Below are 12,106 nucleotides of genomic sequence, written 5' to 3' on the forward strand. Positions count from 1 at the left end.
TTACAAGAAAAATGTGTACTGTTGGGGGTACCCGAGGACCATGGTTGGGAAACACTGCTGTAGAGAGCTGAAATGAAATGCATGCAAACTTTCCTCCTGGAGTGCTCAATGGAGTGCTCTTTAATGTGTTATTTCAGCCAAATGATTGTCCCCAGGTAGTGCTCTCACAATCTTAGCTCCTCACAAAAAATATGCACCTCCTCCTTAACCTCTACAGGATCGGTGTCCCTATACCTGGACTGTTGAGCTAACGTGTGCTAATGTGATTAGCATGCCTTTTGTAAGTAACATCAAACTTCCCAGGACATAGACATGTCTTATATGGCCAGAAAGCTTCAATTCGTCTTAATCTAACTGCACTGTCCAATTTACAGTAGCTATTACAGTGAAAAAATACCATGATATTTTTTGAGGAGAGTGCACAACAACAAAAAACTTATCATGGCAACTGGTTTGACACATTCACCTCTGAAGGTATATAATGTACTTACATTCAATAATCTTGCTCAGATTTGTCATCCTGAGGGTCCCAGAGATAAAAATGTAGCATAGTTTTGTTTTATAAAATCCATTTTTATATTCTGATGTAGGAACTGGGTTTTACAGTTTGAACCCTGCTGTCTCTGGCTCCACACCCACCCTGCCCGGCCATCTAGATGTGTGAAAGTTAGTGTATAAGTTAATGATCCATCCTGTATATGACATCCCTGGGAGTGTGTAAAATTACATTTTGTATTACCATATAATTTTGGTATGTTCTCTATAGTTATGTACTTGAAAATGTATAAATTGGCCTCCCGGGTGGCGCAGTGGTTAAGGGCGCTGTACTGCAGCGCCAGCTGTGCCACCAGAGACTCTGGGTTTGCGCCCAGGTTCTGTCGTAACCGGCCGCGACCGGGAGGTCCGTGGGGTGACGCACAATTGGCCTAGAGTCGCCCGGGTTTGGCCGGTAGGGAAATCCTTGTCTCATCGCGCACCAGCGACTCATGTGGCGGGCTGGGCGCAGTGCGCACTAACCAAGGTTGCCAGGTGCAGGGTGTTTCCTCCGACACATTGGTGCGGCTGGCTTCCGGGTTGGATGGCGCTGTGTTAAGAAGCAGTGCGGCTTGGTTGGGTTGTGTATCGGAGGACGCATGACTTTCAACCTTCGTCTCTCCCGAGCCCGTATGGAAGTTGTAGCGATGAGACAAGATAGTAGCTATTAAAACAATTGGATACCACGAAATTGGGGAGAAAAAGGGGTAAAAAAAGATAAAGAAAAAAGAAAAGAAAATGTATAAATTGAACAATTTGGCACATCTGAGCAGATTTGATACAAAATATTGTCCAGTATGGCTACGCTTCACTGGATCAATCTGAAACTTTGCACACACACTGCTTCTATCTAGTGGCCAAAATCTAAATTGCGCCTAAACTGCTACACTGTATTATGGCCTTTCTCTTGCATTTCAAGATGATGAAGAAGAAAAAATAAAACACATGTTTTTTGTTTGTATTATCCTTTACCAGGTCTAATGTGTTATATTCTCCTACATTAATTACAAATGTCCATAAACTAAAAGTGTTTCCTTTCAAATGGTATCAAGAATATGCATATCCTGGCTTCAGGTCCTGGGCTACAGGCAGTTAGATTTGGGGAAAATTGGGGAAAAAAAGGTCCGATCTGATTCTATAGAGCTGTGGCGTCTAAAGGATGTGAATCTTACACCAAAGTGATTCTGTAAATGAAGGGCTTTGCTTATTACACTTGTTAGCTGAATATAGCACCATGACAGCAGGTGTTTTTGTGTCAAACTTCTCCTGGGAAAGGAGTGAAGTCCATAAATAGACTTGTTATGGAAATGGTTTCCAATTAAGAGAGTAGCTGGGGAAGACCTGTCTGTCTCTGAGATGTGGTGGATTGCTATTCAAATATTACACTCAGACCTTAGTCATGAAAAAGGCTTGGGGAGAACATAGGGGCTGCTCATACAGTGGACTCCCAATGGAATCGGATCATACTATCAGTCTACTATGAACCCTTTGTATAAGGGTTGGATATTATAGGTCTGAAAATACATTTGGTTTTGGTAACTTTTATGCCGAGGTTACTCTTATGTCCTTACTTTTAAAAATATATATAAATCATAGTAATGTAGTTTAAATAAAGGTTACAATCTGGTCTGTGTGCACTAGGGTAAAGTTTATAAAGTTAATGTGTCTGACCTTTAAACAGTTGTTGAAAATTTAACATTCCCACTGGGCACAAACTGTTTGAATTAAAGTTGTTTCAATGTAATTTGTCAACGTATTGTGACTTGGAAAATACATTGGATTTTTTTAAAACTGTTGTTTTGAGGGTGAAGCTTCAACCACAGTATTATATCATCATGGTAACCACATTTCAATGCAACCAAATATCTATATTTGTTCCGGCTCTCGTCGGAATGAGGATCGGACCAAAGTGCAGCGTGGTAGGCGTTCATGATATTTAATTAACTGAAAACCGCAACAAAACAGCTAAACAGAAAATAACTACCCACAAAACACAGGTGGAGGCTCCGGACCGGGGACCGGGGACCGTCGCTGGGGGCTTTGTACCATGGATCATCACTGGAGGCTTCGTGCCATGGATCATCACTGGAGGCTTCGTGCCATGGATCATCACTGGAGGCTTCGTGCCATGTATCATCACTGGAGGCTTTGTGCCATGGATCATCACTGGAGGCTTTGTGCCATGGATCATCACTGGAGGCTTCGTGCCATGGATCATCACTGGAGGCTTCATGCCATGGATCATTACTGGAGGCTTCGAACGTGGAGCTGGAACAGGTCTCACCGGACTGAGGAGACATACTGGCAGCCTAGTGAGTGGAGCTGCCACAACACGTCCTGGCTGGATACCCACTTTAGCTCGTTGAGTGTGGAGAGCCAGCGCAGGACACACTGGACCGTGGATACGCACCGGAGGTCTGGAGCGCAGAGCTGGCATAACTCATCCTGGCTGGATACTCCCCTTAGCCCGGGAAGTGCGGGAAGCTGGAACAGGCTGCACTGGGCTTTGCTGGCGAACCGGGGACACGGTGCGTAGAGCTGGCGCCTGATAACCTGGGCCGAAGAGACACACCAGAGGCCAGGAAAGCTGAGCCGGCACAATCCGTCCTGGCTGAATGCCCACTCTAGCACGGCCACTGCGGGGAGCTTGCACAGAGCGGACCGGGCTGTGGATGCGCACTGAAGGCATGGTGCGCAGAACCGGATAGCATGGTGCTTGACCGGTCACTCGCTCCCCACGGTAAGCACGAGGAGTTGGCTCAGGTCTGAACCCTGACTCTGACACTCTCCCCGTGTGCCCTCCCCAAATTTGTTGGGGGGGCTGCCTCTTGTGCTTGCCTCATTGCCTTGACTCCTGGTATCACCGCCGTTCCTCCCTTGCTGTTTCCATCTGTTTCCATTGCAGGGTCTTGTCCCCTGCCATAACCTCCTCCCATGTCCATGAGGTCCTCCACTCACTCTTCTCCCGGGCCCAGGATCCCTGCTCCTCCTGGCCACGCTGCTTGGTCTTTTGGTGGTGGGTAGTTCTGTTACGGCTCTCGTGGGTTGAAGAAGGAGACCAAGGTGCAGCGTGGTAGGCGTTCATGATATTTAATTAACTAAACACCGCAACAAAATAACAAAGTAGAAAAAACAAAAGGGCACAGTTCTGTCAGGCAACAAAACAGCTAAACAGAAAATAACTACCCACAAAACACAAGTGGGGAAAAGGCTACCTAAGTATGATTCCCAATCAGAGACAACGATAGACAGCTGCCTCTGATTGGTAACCACACTCGGCCAAAAACAAAGAAATAGAAAACATACAAATAAAGAAACTAGAATGCCCACCCTAGTCACACCCTGGCCTAACCAAAATAGAGAATAAAAGCCTCTCTATGGCCAGGGCGTGACAATATTTGAAGGAGATGTATCTTCTGCTCGGATTGTTCCATCTGTGCCACTAATTTTATTTTATTTAACCAGGTAGGCAAGTTGAGAACAAGTTCTCATTTACAATTGCGACCTGGCCAAGATAAAGCAAAGCAGTTTGACACATACAACAACACAGAGTTACACATGGAGTAAAACAAACATACAGTCAATAATACAGTAGAAAAATGTGAGCAAATGAGGTGAGATAAGGGAGGTAAAGGCAAAAAAAGGCCATGGTGGCGAAGTAAATAAAATATAGCAAGTAAAAGACTGGAATGGTAGATTTGCAGTGGAAGAATGTGCAAAGTAGAGATATAAATAATGGGGTGCAAAGGAGCAAAATTAATACAGTGAGGGAAAAAATTATTTGATCCCCTGCTGATTTTGTACGTTTTCCCACTGACAAAGAAATGATCAGTCTATAATTTTAATGGAAGGTTTATTTGAACAGTGAGAGACAGAATAACAACAAAAAAATCCAGAAAAACGCATGTCAAAAATGTTATACATTGATTTGCATTTTAATGAGGGAAATAAGTATTTGACCCCTCTGCAAACATGACTTAGTACTTGGTGGCAAAACCCTGGTTGGCAATCACAGAGGTCAGACGTTTCTCGTAGCTGGCCACCAGGTTTGCACACATCTCAGGAGGGATTTTGTCCCGCTCCTCTTTGCAGATCTTCTCCAAGTCATTATGGTTTCGAGGCTACACTTGAAACAAATAATGTTAGACAAACCGAAAACTGCAGACAAAAATGCTTTCTGATACTAAGATAAGTGAAATGTAGGCTAAACTGACAATGGAGTGAAGAGCAGAAATCTAAACTAGCAAGCAAGTCGCAGCAAACGGTGGGGGCGTTCTGAGACCTATTTAACTGGAAGACATGAGCCTGCAACTCTCATCACTCTGCATTGCAGTTCATAATTTATTTATTTATTGAATCATAGCCGATGCACTGCTGAAAATGTGAAAAACATTTTCCGAAGTTATAGAATAACTGGTATCTGTTCAGAAAGAAATGAACTAATTCAGAATAGCCTACTACACCATGGAAATGACCATAATGTAGCCACATAAGATCAGTATCTTATTTTTCTTAAATGGCTTAGCTGTGGATTGTGTGTAGCCCAATAACAAGGAATAGCCTACTGTCGGGAACGCGCGGGAAAACAGGAAAATCAGTTTGGAAACCAAATGGCTCCTGCTGAAAAGAGAAGACTCTAATCTACCTGATGTAGGCTAACAACATATTTGATCAACTTCCAAATATTGTTTTATCAAGTTAAACAAGAGCGAGATATAGGCTTTTGGCAAGAACGCATCTGCGCATCATTGGGAAAGGATGTTTAGGACTATAATTTTCTCCTCATATTGTAGCCTCCTATATGTGTTTCCACACACCTAGGCCTATACTATTGATGGATTCAATGTCGTTTTTATTGATCTCAGTCAGATTCTCAGTTTGTCAGTGCCAAAGTATCCTATCATTTCGATAATTTGTGCCTTCTGCCAAATTCTTCAGTCAAGTAAAATTATGTAGAAAGGCCACATTTTTCCGAGACCCTAGGCTACAAGATTTCCCCCCATGTGTAAGTGCCTCTGCTCTATTGCTATATGCCACAACGCAAATGCAATGATATGCATGCAATGCCTTATTATAAAGGTGATTTTTTTTAAATCATACGTTCAGGTACCTCAGAGCTCCCCAGGGCACCCCCCTTTCATGCTCACATTTTGTTTCAGCACCTCCAGATTTACAAATTAAGCACTGCACCCTGTACTTTTAATGTAATCTCAACCGCTATCCAGGTCATTTGGTTCTGCTATTTGATGAAGCACAGGAATAACACATTAATATGTTGTATAAATAAGCAAAATATCTGGCATTGTATTCCTATTTGAACTTTGCTGTACCTTTTAAATGGTTGATAGCGCAATGATAGACATTGGGTGACAACTAAACCAAAAATCAAACATCGTTTTTCCATTGGGATTTGGTTGTGCTTTTAGATGGTTGAAAGCATAGTGATAACACATCGGACATTCAACTAACTTTTTGAGTGGCTGAATATAGGTTGTAATCTTATTGATTAATGTCTCAACCAAATATTACCCAATTATGCCTGCTCAGTGTGTTGGCTTCTCAGGCCCATTATTCTAAAGCACAATCTAATTATTATTTTACAAGCGGAACACCAGCAGAAGAATCAATATGTTGTACTTCATCCTTTATGGAGTTTCTTAATTTCATTAACCTTTTTAGGACTGTGTTTTGCTGTCGTTTTGCTCCAGACTACACATCAGAAGGATGCTGTGCTGAATAAAGGCACTTAGTCATTTATTTTCACTACTCAGAGTTAATTAGTGTTTTATTTCAGGCCCCCAGAGTACAGGCTTGTATTAGAGACTTCCAGCTGGCTTCCTGGGTTCAGCAGACCTTCTCATAAGCCTTGACTTCCCCTGAACCCCAGCAGTCCCTTGCAATCCCCCACCAACCTCAGCAGCCCCACATAACCAACCAACATGGAAAGATTTACACAGATTGTTTAAGTGTTTAAAATGTGAAAATCTTTCACTGGAACTGAGGGGCCTAGTCCGAACCATGAAAAACCTCCCCATTATTCCTCCTCCACCAAACTTTATATCATGACACAAGGTGAGACCCAGATGCAGGTACAGGAGGCAGATGGTTGGAGTCTTAAAATGTTTATTAATCCAAAGGGTTAGGCAAGAGAATGGTCATGGACAGGCAAAACGGTCAAAACAAGATCAGAGTCCAGGAGGTACAGAGTGGCAGACAGGCTCGTGGTCAAGGCAGGCAGAATGGTCAGGCAGGCAGGTACAGAGTCCGGAAACAGGCAAGGGTCAAAACCAGGAGGAATAGAAAAAGGAGAATAGCAAAAGGAGTACAGGAAAAACATGCTGGTTAACTTGACTTAAACATACAAGACGAACTGGCACAGAGAGACAGGAAACACAGGGATAAATACACTGGGGAAAATAAGCGACACCTGAAGGGGGTGGAGACAATCACAGGAACAGGTGAAACAGATCAGGGCGTGACACTTTACAGTTGACACTATGCATTTGTGCAGGTAGCGTTCTTCTGGCATCCGCAAAACCCAGATTCATCCATCGGCCAGATGGCGAAGCCTGATTCATCACTCCAGAGAACGCTGGTCCCGTTCTGTGAGCTTGTGTGGCCTACCACTTCGCGCCTGAGCCGTTGTTGCTCCTGGACTTTTCCACTTCACAGTAACAGCACTTACAGTTGACAGCTCTAGCATGGCAGAAATGTGTCGAACTGACTTTTTGGAAAGTTGGCATCCTATGACGGTGCCACGTTGAAAGTCACTGAGCTCTTCAGTAAGGCCATTCTACTGACATTCTTTGTCTATGGAGATTGCATGGCTGTGTGCTCGATTGTATACACCTGTCAGCAACAGGTGTGGCTGAAATAGCAGAATGCACTGATTTGAAGTGGTGTCCACATACTTTTGGTGATGTAGTGTATATTCAGCACTCCTTTCAAGCTGGAATCCTTAATGGTGAAACTGGAACGTCCGTCTGGGATATTACAATAACAAAGACGTTATTGCAAACAACAAACAGTTTTATTCCCTCTGACATAATTGCATGTGCAATGTACTGCATTTTTTCACCACGCTGCTAGACACACCTTAACTCCGTTTTGTCCACAAAAAAAACCCAATAACAACCCACTGGGCACACACCGGTTGACTCAACATTGTGTCCAAGTCCTTTCAACGAAAGTGCTGTACATTGAACCAATGCGGAATAGATGTTGAATTTTCATCTGTGCCCAGTGGGAAAGGTGCTGGGGTCGGACAGTGACAGTTTCCTCTAATGTGGATTCCATTTTTAAAACAAACATTATTCAAAATAACATTCCAAAACAATCTTTTTTAGTACATAACTAGAGCCAGGAGTTTTCCTTGGTCAAGTCACATGGTCAAGTAAAACTCTTGGACCTACTAATAATAACTACTGTGGTACAGTATCAGATCACTGGCCATGAGAGAGCGGAGTGATTTGCTCAATTAATTTCTCTCTCTATTGAAGTGAGGAGGACAGGCGATGTTGTTGCATGCCATCAGAGGGATTGAAATAGAGGAGACATGAAAGTGAGCTGCTGTTGCCTTTGATATGGACATGGAGGGCCACCTGAGGAGCACAGGAGTTTTTCTCTCCCCAAAGCCCCATCTGAATATTGAACAGGTGCTTGTTCTAGTCAAGCCAGAACATAGATTCTCAATACTGACAAAGAGAGATGCGGAATGAGTTTGACTATCAACTCAATACACTGTTTGTTAATCATGATTATTCAATATTGCACAGTTGTGATTATGTCACAAATTCAGATGCTCTATAGAGGATGAGAAAGAGAGGGAGAGAGAGAGAACGAGGAGGGATAAAGCAGGTTTAGGAGAGAAAAGGATGTTGCACACAGCTGATATGGTGAGTACATGACAGACAGGTCTGGAGAAAGATAGGGAGGTTAGACTGATGAGTAATGATAGTGACATAGTGTATGAGACAGAGGAGCTTGCATGGACTCAGTATTCTAATGCAAGGACATGTCGTGTAGTGAGTCACACAGATTATCACAAACCTTCTTTTACAACACATCCTGGGACGGAGCAGTGGGATTGCCAATCTGCCAGAGGGCACGCATCGCGGCCCACACCCTACCCCTCCCTAGGAGATACAGAGGCATTATTGGTGGCGTAATAAGGCTTCTGGTCAGGGAATTACTGTTTTATAATGCTAGATTATATATTAATGCTGTTGGGAAGATGGAGGATTTGGCTTCAATAGCTTGTGACAGGCTATGCAATGCCACCATACTGATGTTATTATTGTTCATACTGTACAGCTCAATGACTCTTCTGAGTGAATTTTCAAAATAGCAATTACAGATTTTATCATCTAGAGGGGAAACCTAGTGAACTGGCCTTACATTCCCTGTTACATCAGGCATCTGAGAAGTACATGACTGTTTATGCCACTCAAACGCAACTTGCTACTGGCTACAGTCTCTCCGGTTAAGATGATTCTTTCACCCCCAGCATTGTGACACAGTGCCACTCCTGCCTGTACTTTTCCAGAGAAAAAAAATATCTCTGGTCACAATAATATAAATGAACTGTGAGAGCAATTACTTAATTTGTAACTTGTAGACTTTCGTTAAAATAGTATTCTAAATTCTGTTTTTAACATACACTCATTTGGTCTAAAGTATTCAACACTTTGTGTGAATAGAGGCAAACCGTCACTCTGTTTAAAGTGCCTGTGGCTGTGACAAGCTGAGACGTGATGTAAAAGGTTTGCCGTATCGTTTTTACAATAGATAACCTGAGAACAGAGAGAGAGAGCGTGGGAGTAGACAGTTGACCTTGGGTTCATAGTCTCTGTATCACGACTACTGTATTTCTGACATATCTATCATTCAATACCGTTATGCATCTCTGTATGCTTTTCTTTCCTGAATCGATACTGGAAAGGTCAAGTGGTGTCATGTGATTGATGTTGCAGTACCTGTCTTTGTCTATAGAGGTCAGAATCACTGAGTCAGAGTGGCTATCCTCTGGATGCACATTCACATGAATAAAGTGACCTTCCACAACATTCCCTGCTGTTAATTGTTGAAAGTTTCAAAAATTGTTATCACTTACTCATATGCAGTGCACACTCAACTAAGACCTTCTAAATTCAACACCATGATGATGATAATGATGGTGATGTGTGTGTCCTCTCAAAGTAAGGTGAGAGGGAGAGAAAGAGGTTTCTACATAGCTGTCTGTAACAAGGTCACTCAACATCAATCACCGGTGTTTCTACGGATAAAAATATCTGACGTTTTTGTCACATAGGAGGAGCAAAGAGTGTAAATGTTGACATTGTGTGGTTGGAGGTGAAACCCAAACCTTATCCTGAAGATGATGAGGTCTTGAATATAATAAAATAATCCCTGAACACAGAGGTGATAACAATGAGAGGCTAGCCTATCTCTCTTGTCTCATTGGTCCTGTCAGCCCCACTAGTTCAATAGGGACCTTATCTGGTGTTTTCCCATTAGGTTAATATGTGTAATACAGACTCTTATCACTGTGCTGTAATTTGTTCACTATTTGTAAGTAATTTGTATAAAGTGACTTGTCAACACTTCCTCTGGGTGTGTGATGCACAGAAGGATTAAAGAAATATTTTATGAATATGTTTAATGCCTTCTATTTCATAGGTACCGTTATGTGAAATGAGTCTTTTGCTTAGCCTATCTGCATTCCCGCCATACAGTAGCATATGTAGACTGGTGTCTGAAGTCCAGAGAGACCTGTTCAAATGTATTAATAGGATCCCAGACAACAGAAAGAGCCTTAATGATCACCTCTGTCTCCTTTTTGTTTGACTAGTTTGATCCACATATTCCCAGCCTCGGTGAGGGGTTCCTTCTGCACTGAGTACTGTTTACTTTAGGGACATCTGGTATAGGCAATGACAGTTGTTCTAACTTAACTGACTGTCCTACACACATTCTATAGAGGTACACTGTCTGTCTGGCTTCAGTATGTGCTGCAGAACAGATGGTCTCCTACAGGACTGACTGACCGTGTCCAGTGACTGTAAATAAGACGTCTGTAAAGTAGGCTCGCCTTGCCATAGTAGTCATCATGGGACCAATGGAATCTCAGCCTCATACCTTCTCGCAGAGATGCCCAGAGCTGGCATTTCCATTCCTGACACCTCTAGGCTAAACCTGGCATTCCGTCTGCCTCCTTAGCACTCTGGCATAAAGAATAATTTGTATTTGTTAACAGGCTTAATTAGCACCCACTATTTAGACACAGGCGTCCCCCTCTCAACAGCCTGCTCCCTTACACCTCTCTGTGTTCTTATGGATGGCTTTTTCTACTTTCAAAAGTTATTTTTGCACATCAGAGACTGTAACTTTTTGTGTGTGAAATTGGACTGAATCCATTCCTTAAAGTGTTTGCATGTAATGCACCTGTTTTCTACCAAACACTCATGGTTGTTTTGTTTGATAAAGGAAAAAAAGCATGTGATGGCTGAGTGATATGATTTGTCCATTTTCAATTCCATTTCAGCATTCTCCAAGGCACTCATGCAAGAATAACAGCATTTACTAATGCTATTGAAATGAGAGCCAACTCCAAACTATGTCTATTTAGCATGGGAGTATGCGCTTTCACCAGAAGACAGTGGCCCCTTTTCAGCGTATGAAATGGTCTCTTAGTTCTGAATGCAATTCCCACCAAGACTTGTTAGCTGTGTATGTCTAGCCCTGAAAGCTCGTCCTTGGTAGTGGGTTGGGTATTATTTTAGTAGCAGTTCATGACACCATCATGTCAGGGATAGCCTCATACTCTGCCTCTGCTTCCTCTGATGAATATAAAATACACTCGTGGTTCCTCTTAACCAGTTCACTTCTTCCAATTAATACTCTGATAGTGATATTCATCAAAGAAATTGGACAGAGAAGTTAGTTTTCCCACTGAATTTTCTAGATATGATGAACATCTTTTTTTTAATGGATTTAACCCGAACCCATCCAATATCATTCACTGACCTTTTATAATAAAATTCCTAATATTGTGTGTGAAATATTGAACTTTCAGGGGACATATCACTATATACAGTGCCTTGCGAAAGTATTCGGCCCCCTTGAACTTTGCGACCTTTTGCCACATTTCAGGCTTCAAACATAAAGATATAAAACTGTATTTTTTTGTGAAGAATCAACAACAAGTGGGACACAATCATGAAGTGGAACGACATTTATTGGATATTTCAAACTTTTTTAACAAATCGAAAACTGAAAAATTGGGCGTGCAAAATTATTCAGCCCCTTTACTTTCAGTGCAGCAAACTCTCTCCAGAAGTTCAGTGAGGATCTCTGAATGATCCAATGTTGACCTAAATGACTAATGATGATAAATACAATCCACCTGTGTGTAATCAAGTCTCCGTATAAATGCACCTGCACTGTGATAGTCTCAGAGGTCCGTTAAAAGTGCAGAGAGCATCATGAAGAACAAGGAACACACCAGGCAGGTCCGAGACACTGTTGTGAAGAAGTTTAAAGCCGGATTTGGATACAAAAAGATTTCCCAAGC

The sequence above is a fragment of the Oncorhynchus kisutch genome, linkage group LG4, assembly GCF_002021735.2.
Source record: "Oncorhynchus kisutch isolate 150728-3 linkage group LG4, Okis_V2, whole genome shotgun sequence".
NCBI lineage: Eukaryota > Metazoa > Chordata > Actinopteri > Salmoniformes > Salmonidae > Oncorhynchus > Oncorhynchus kisutch.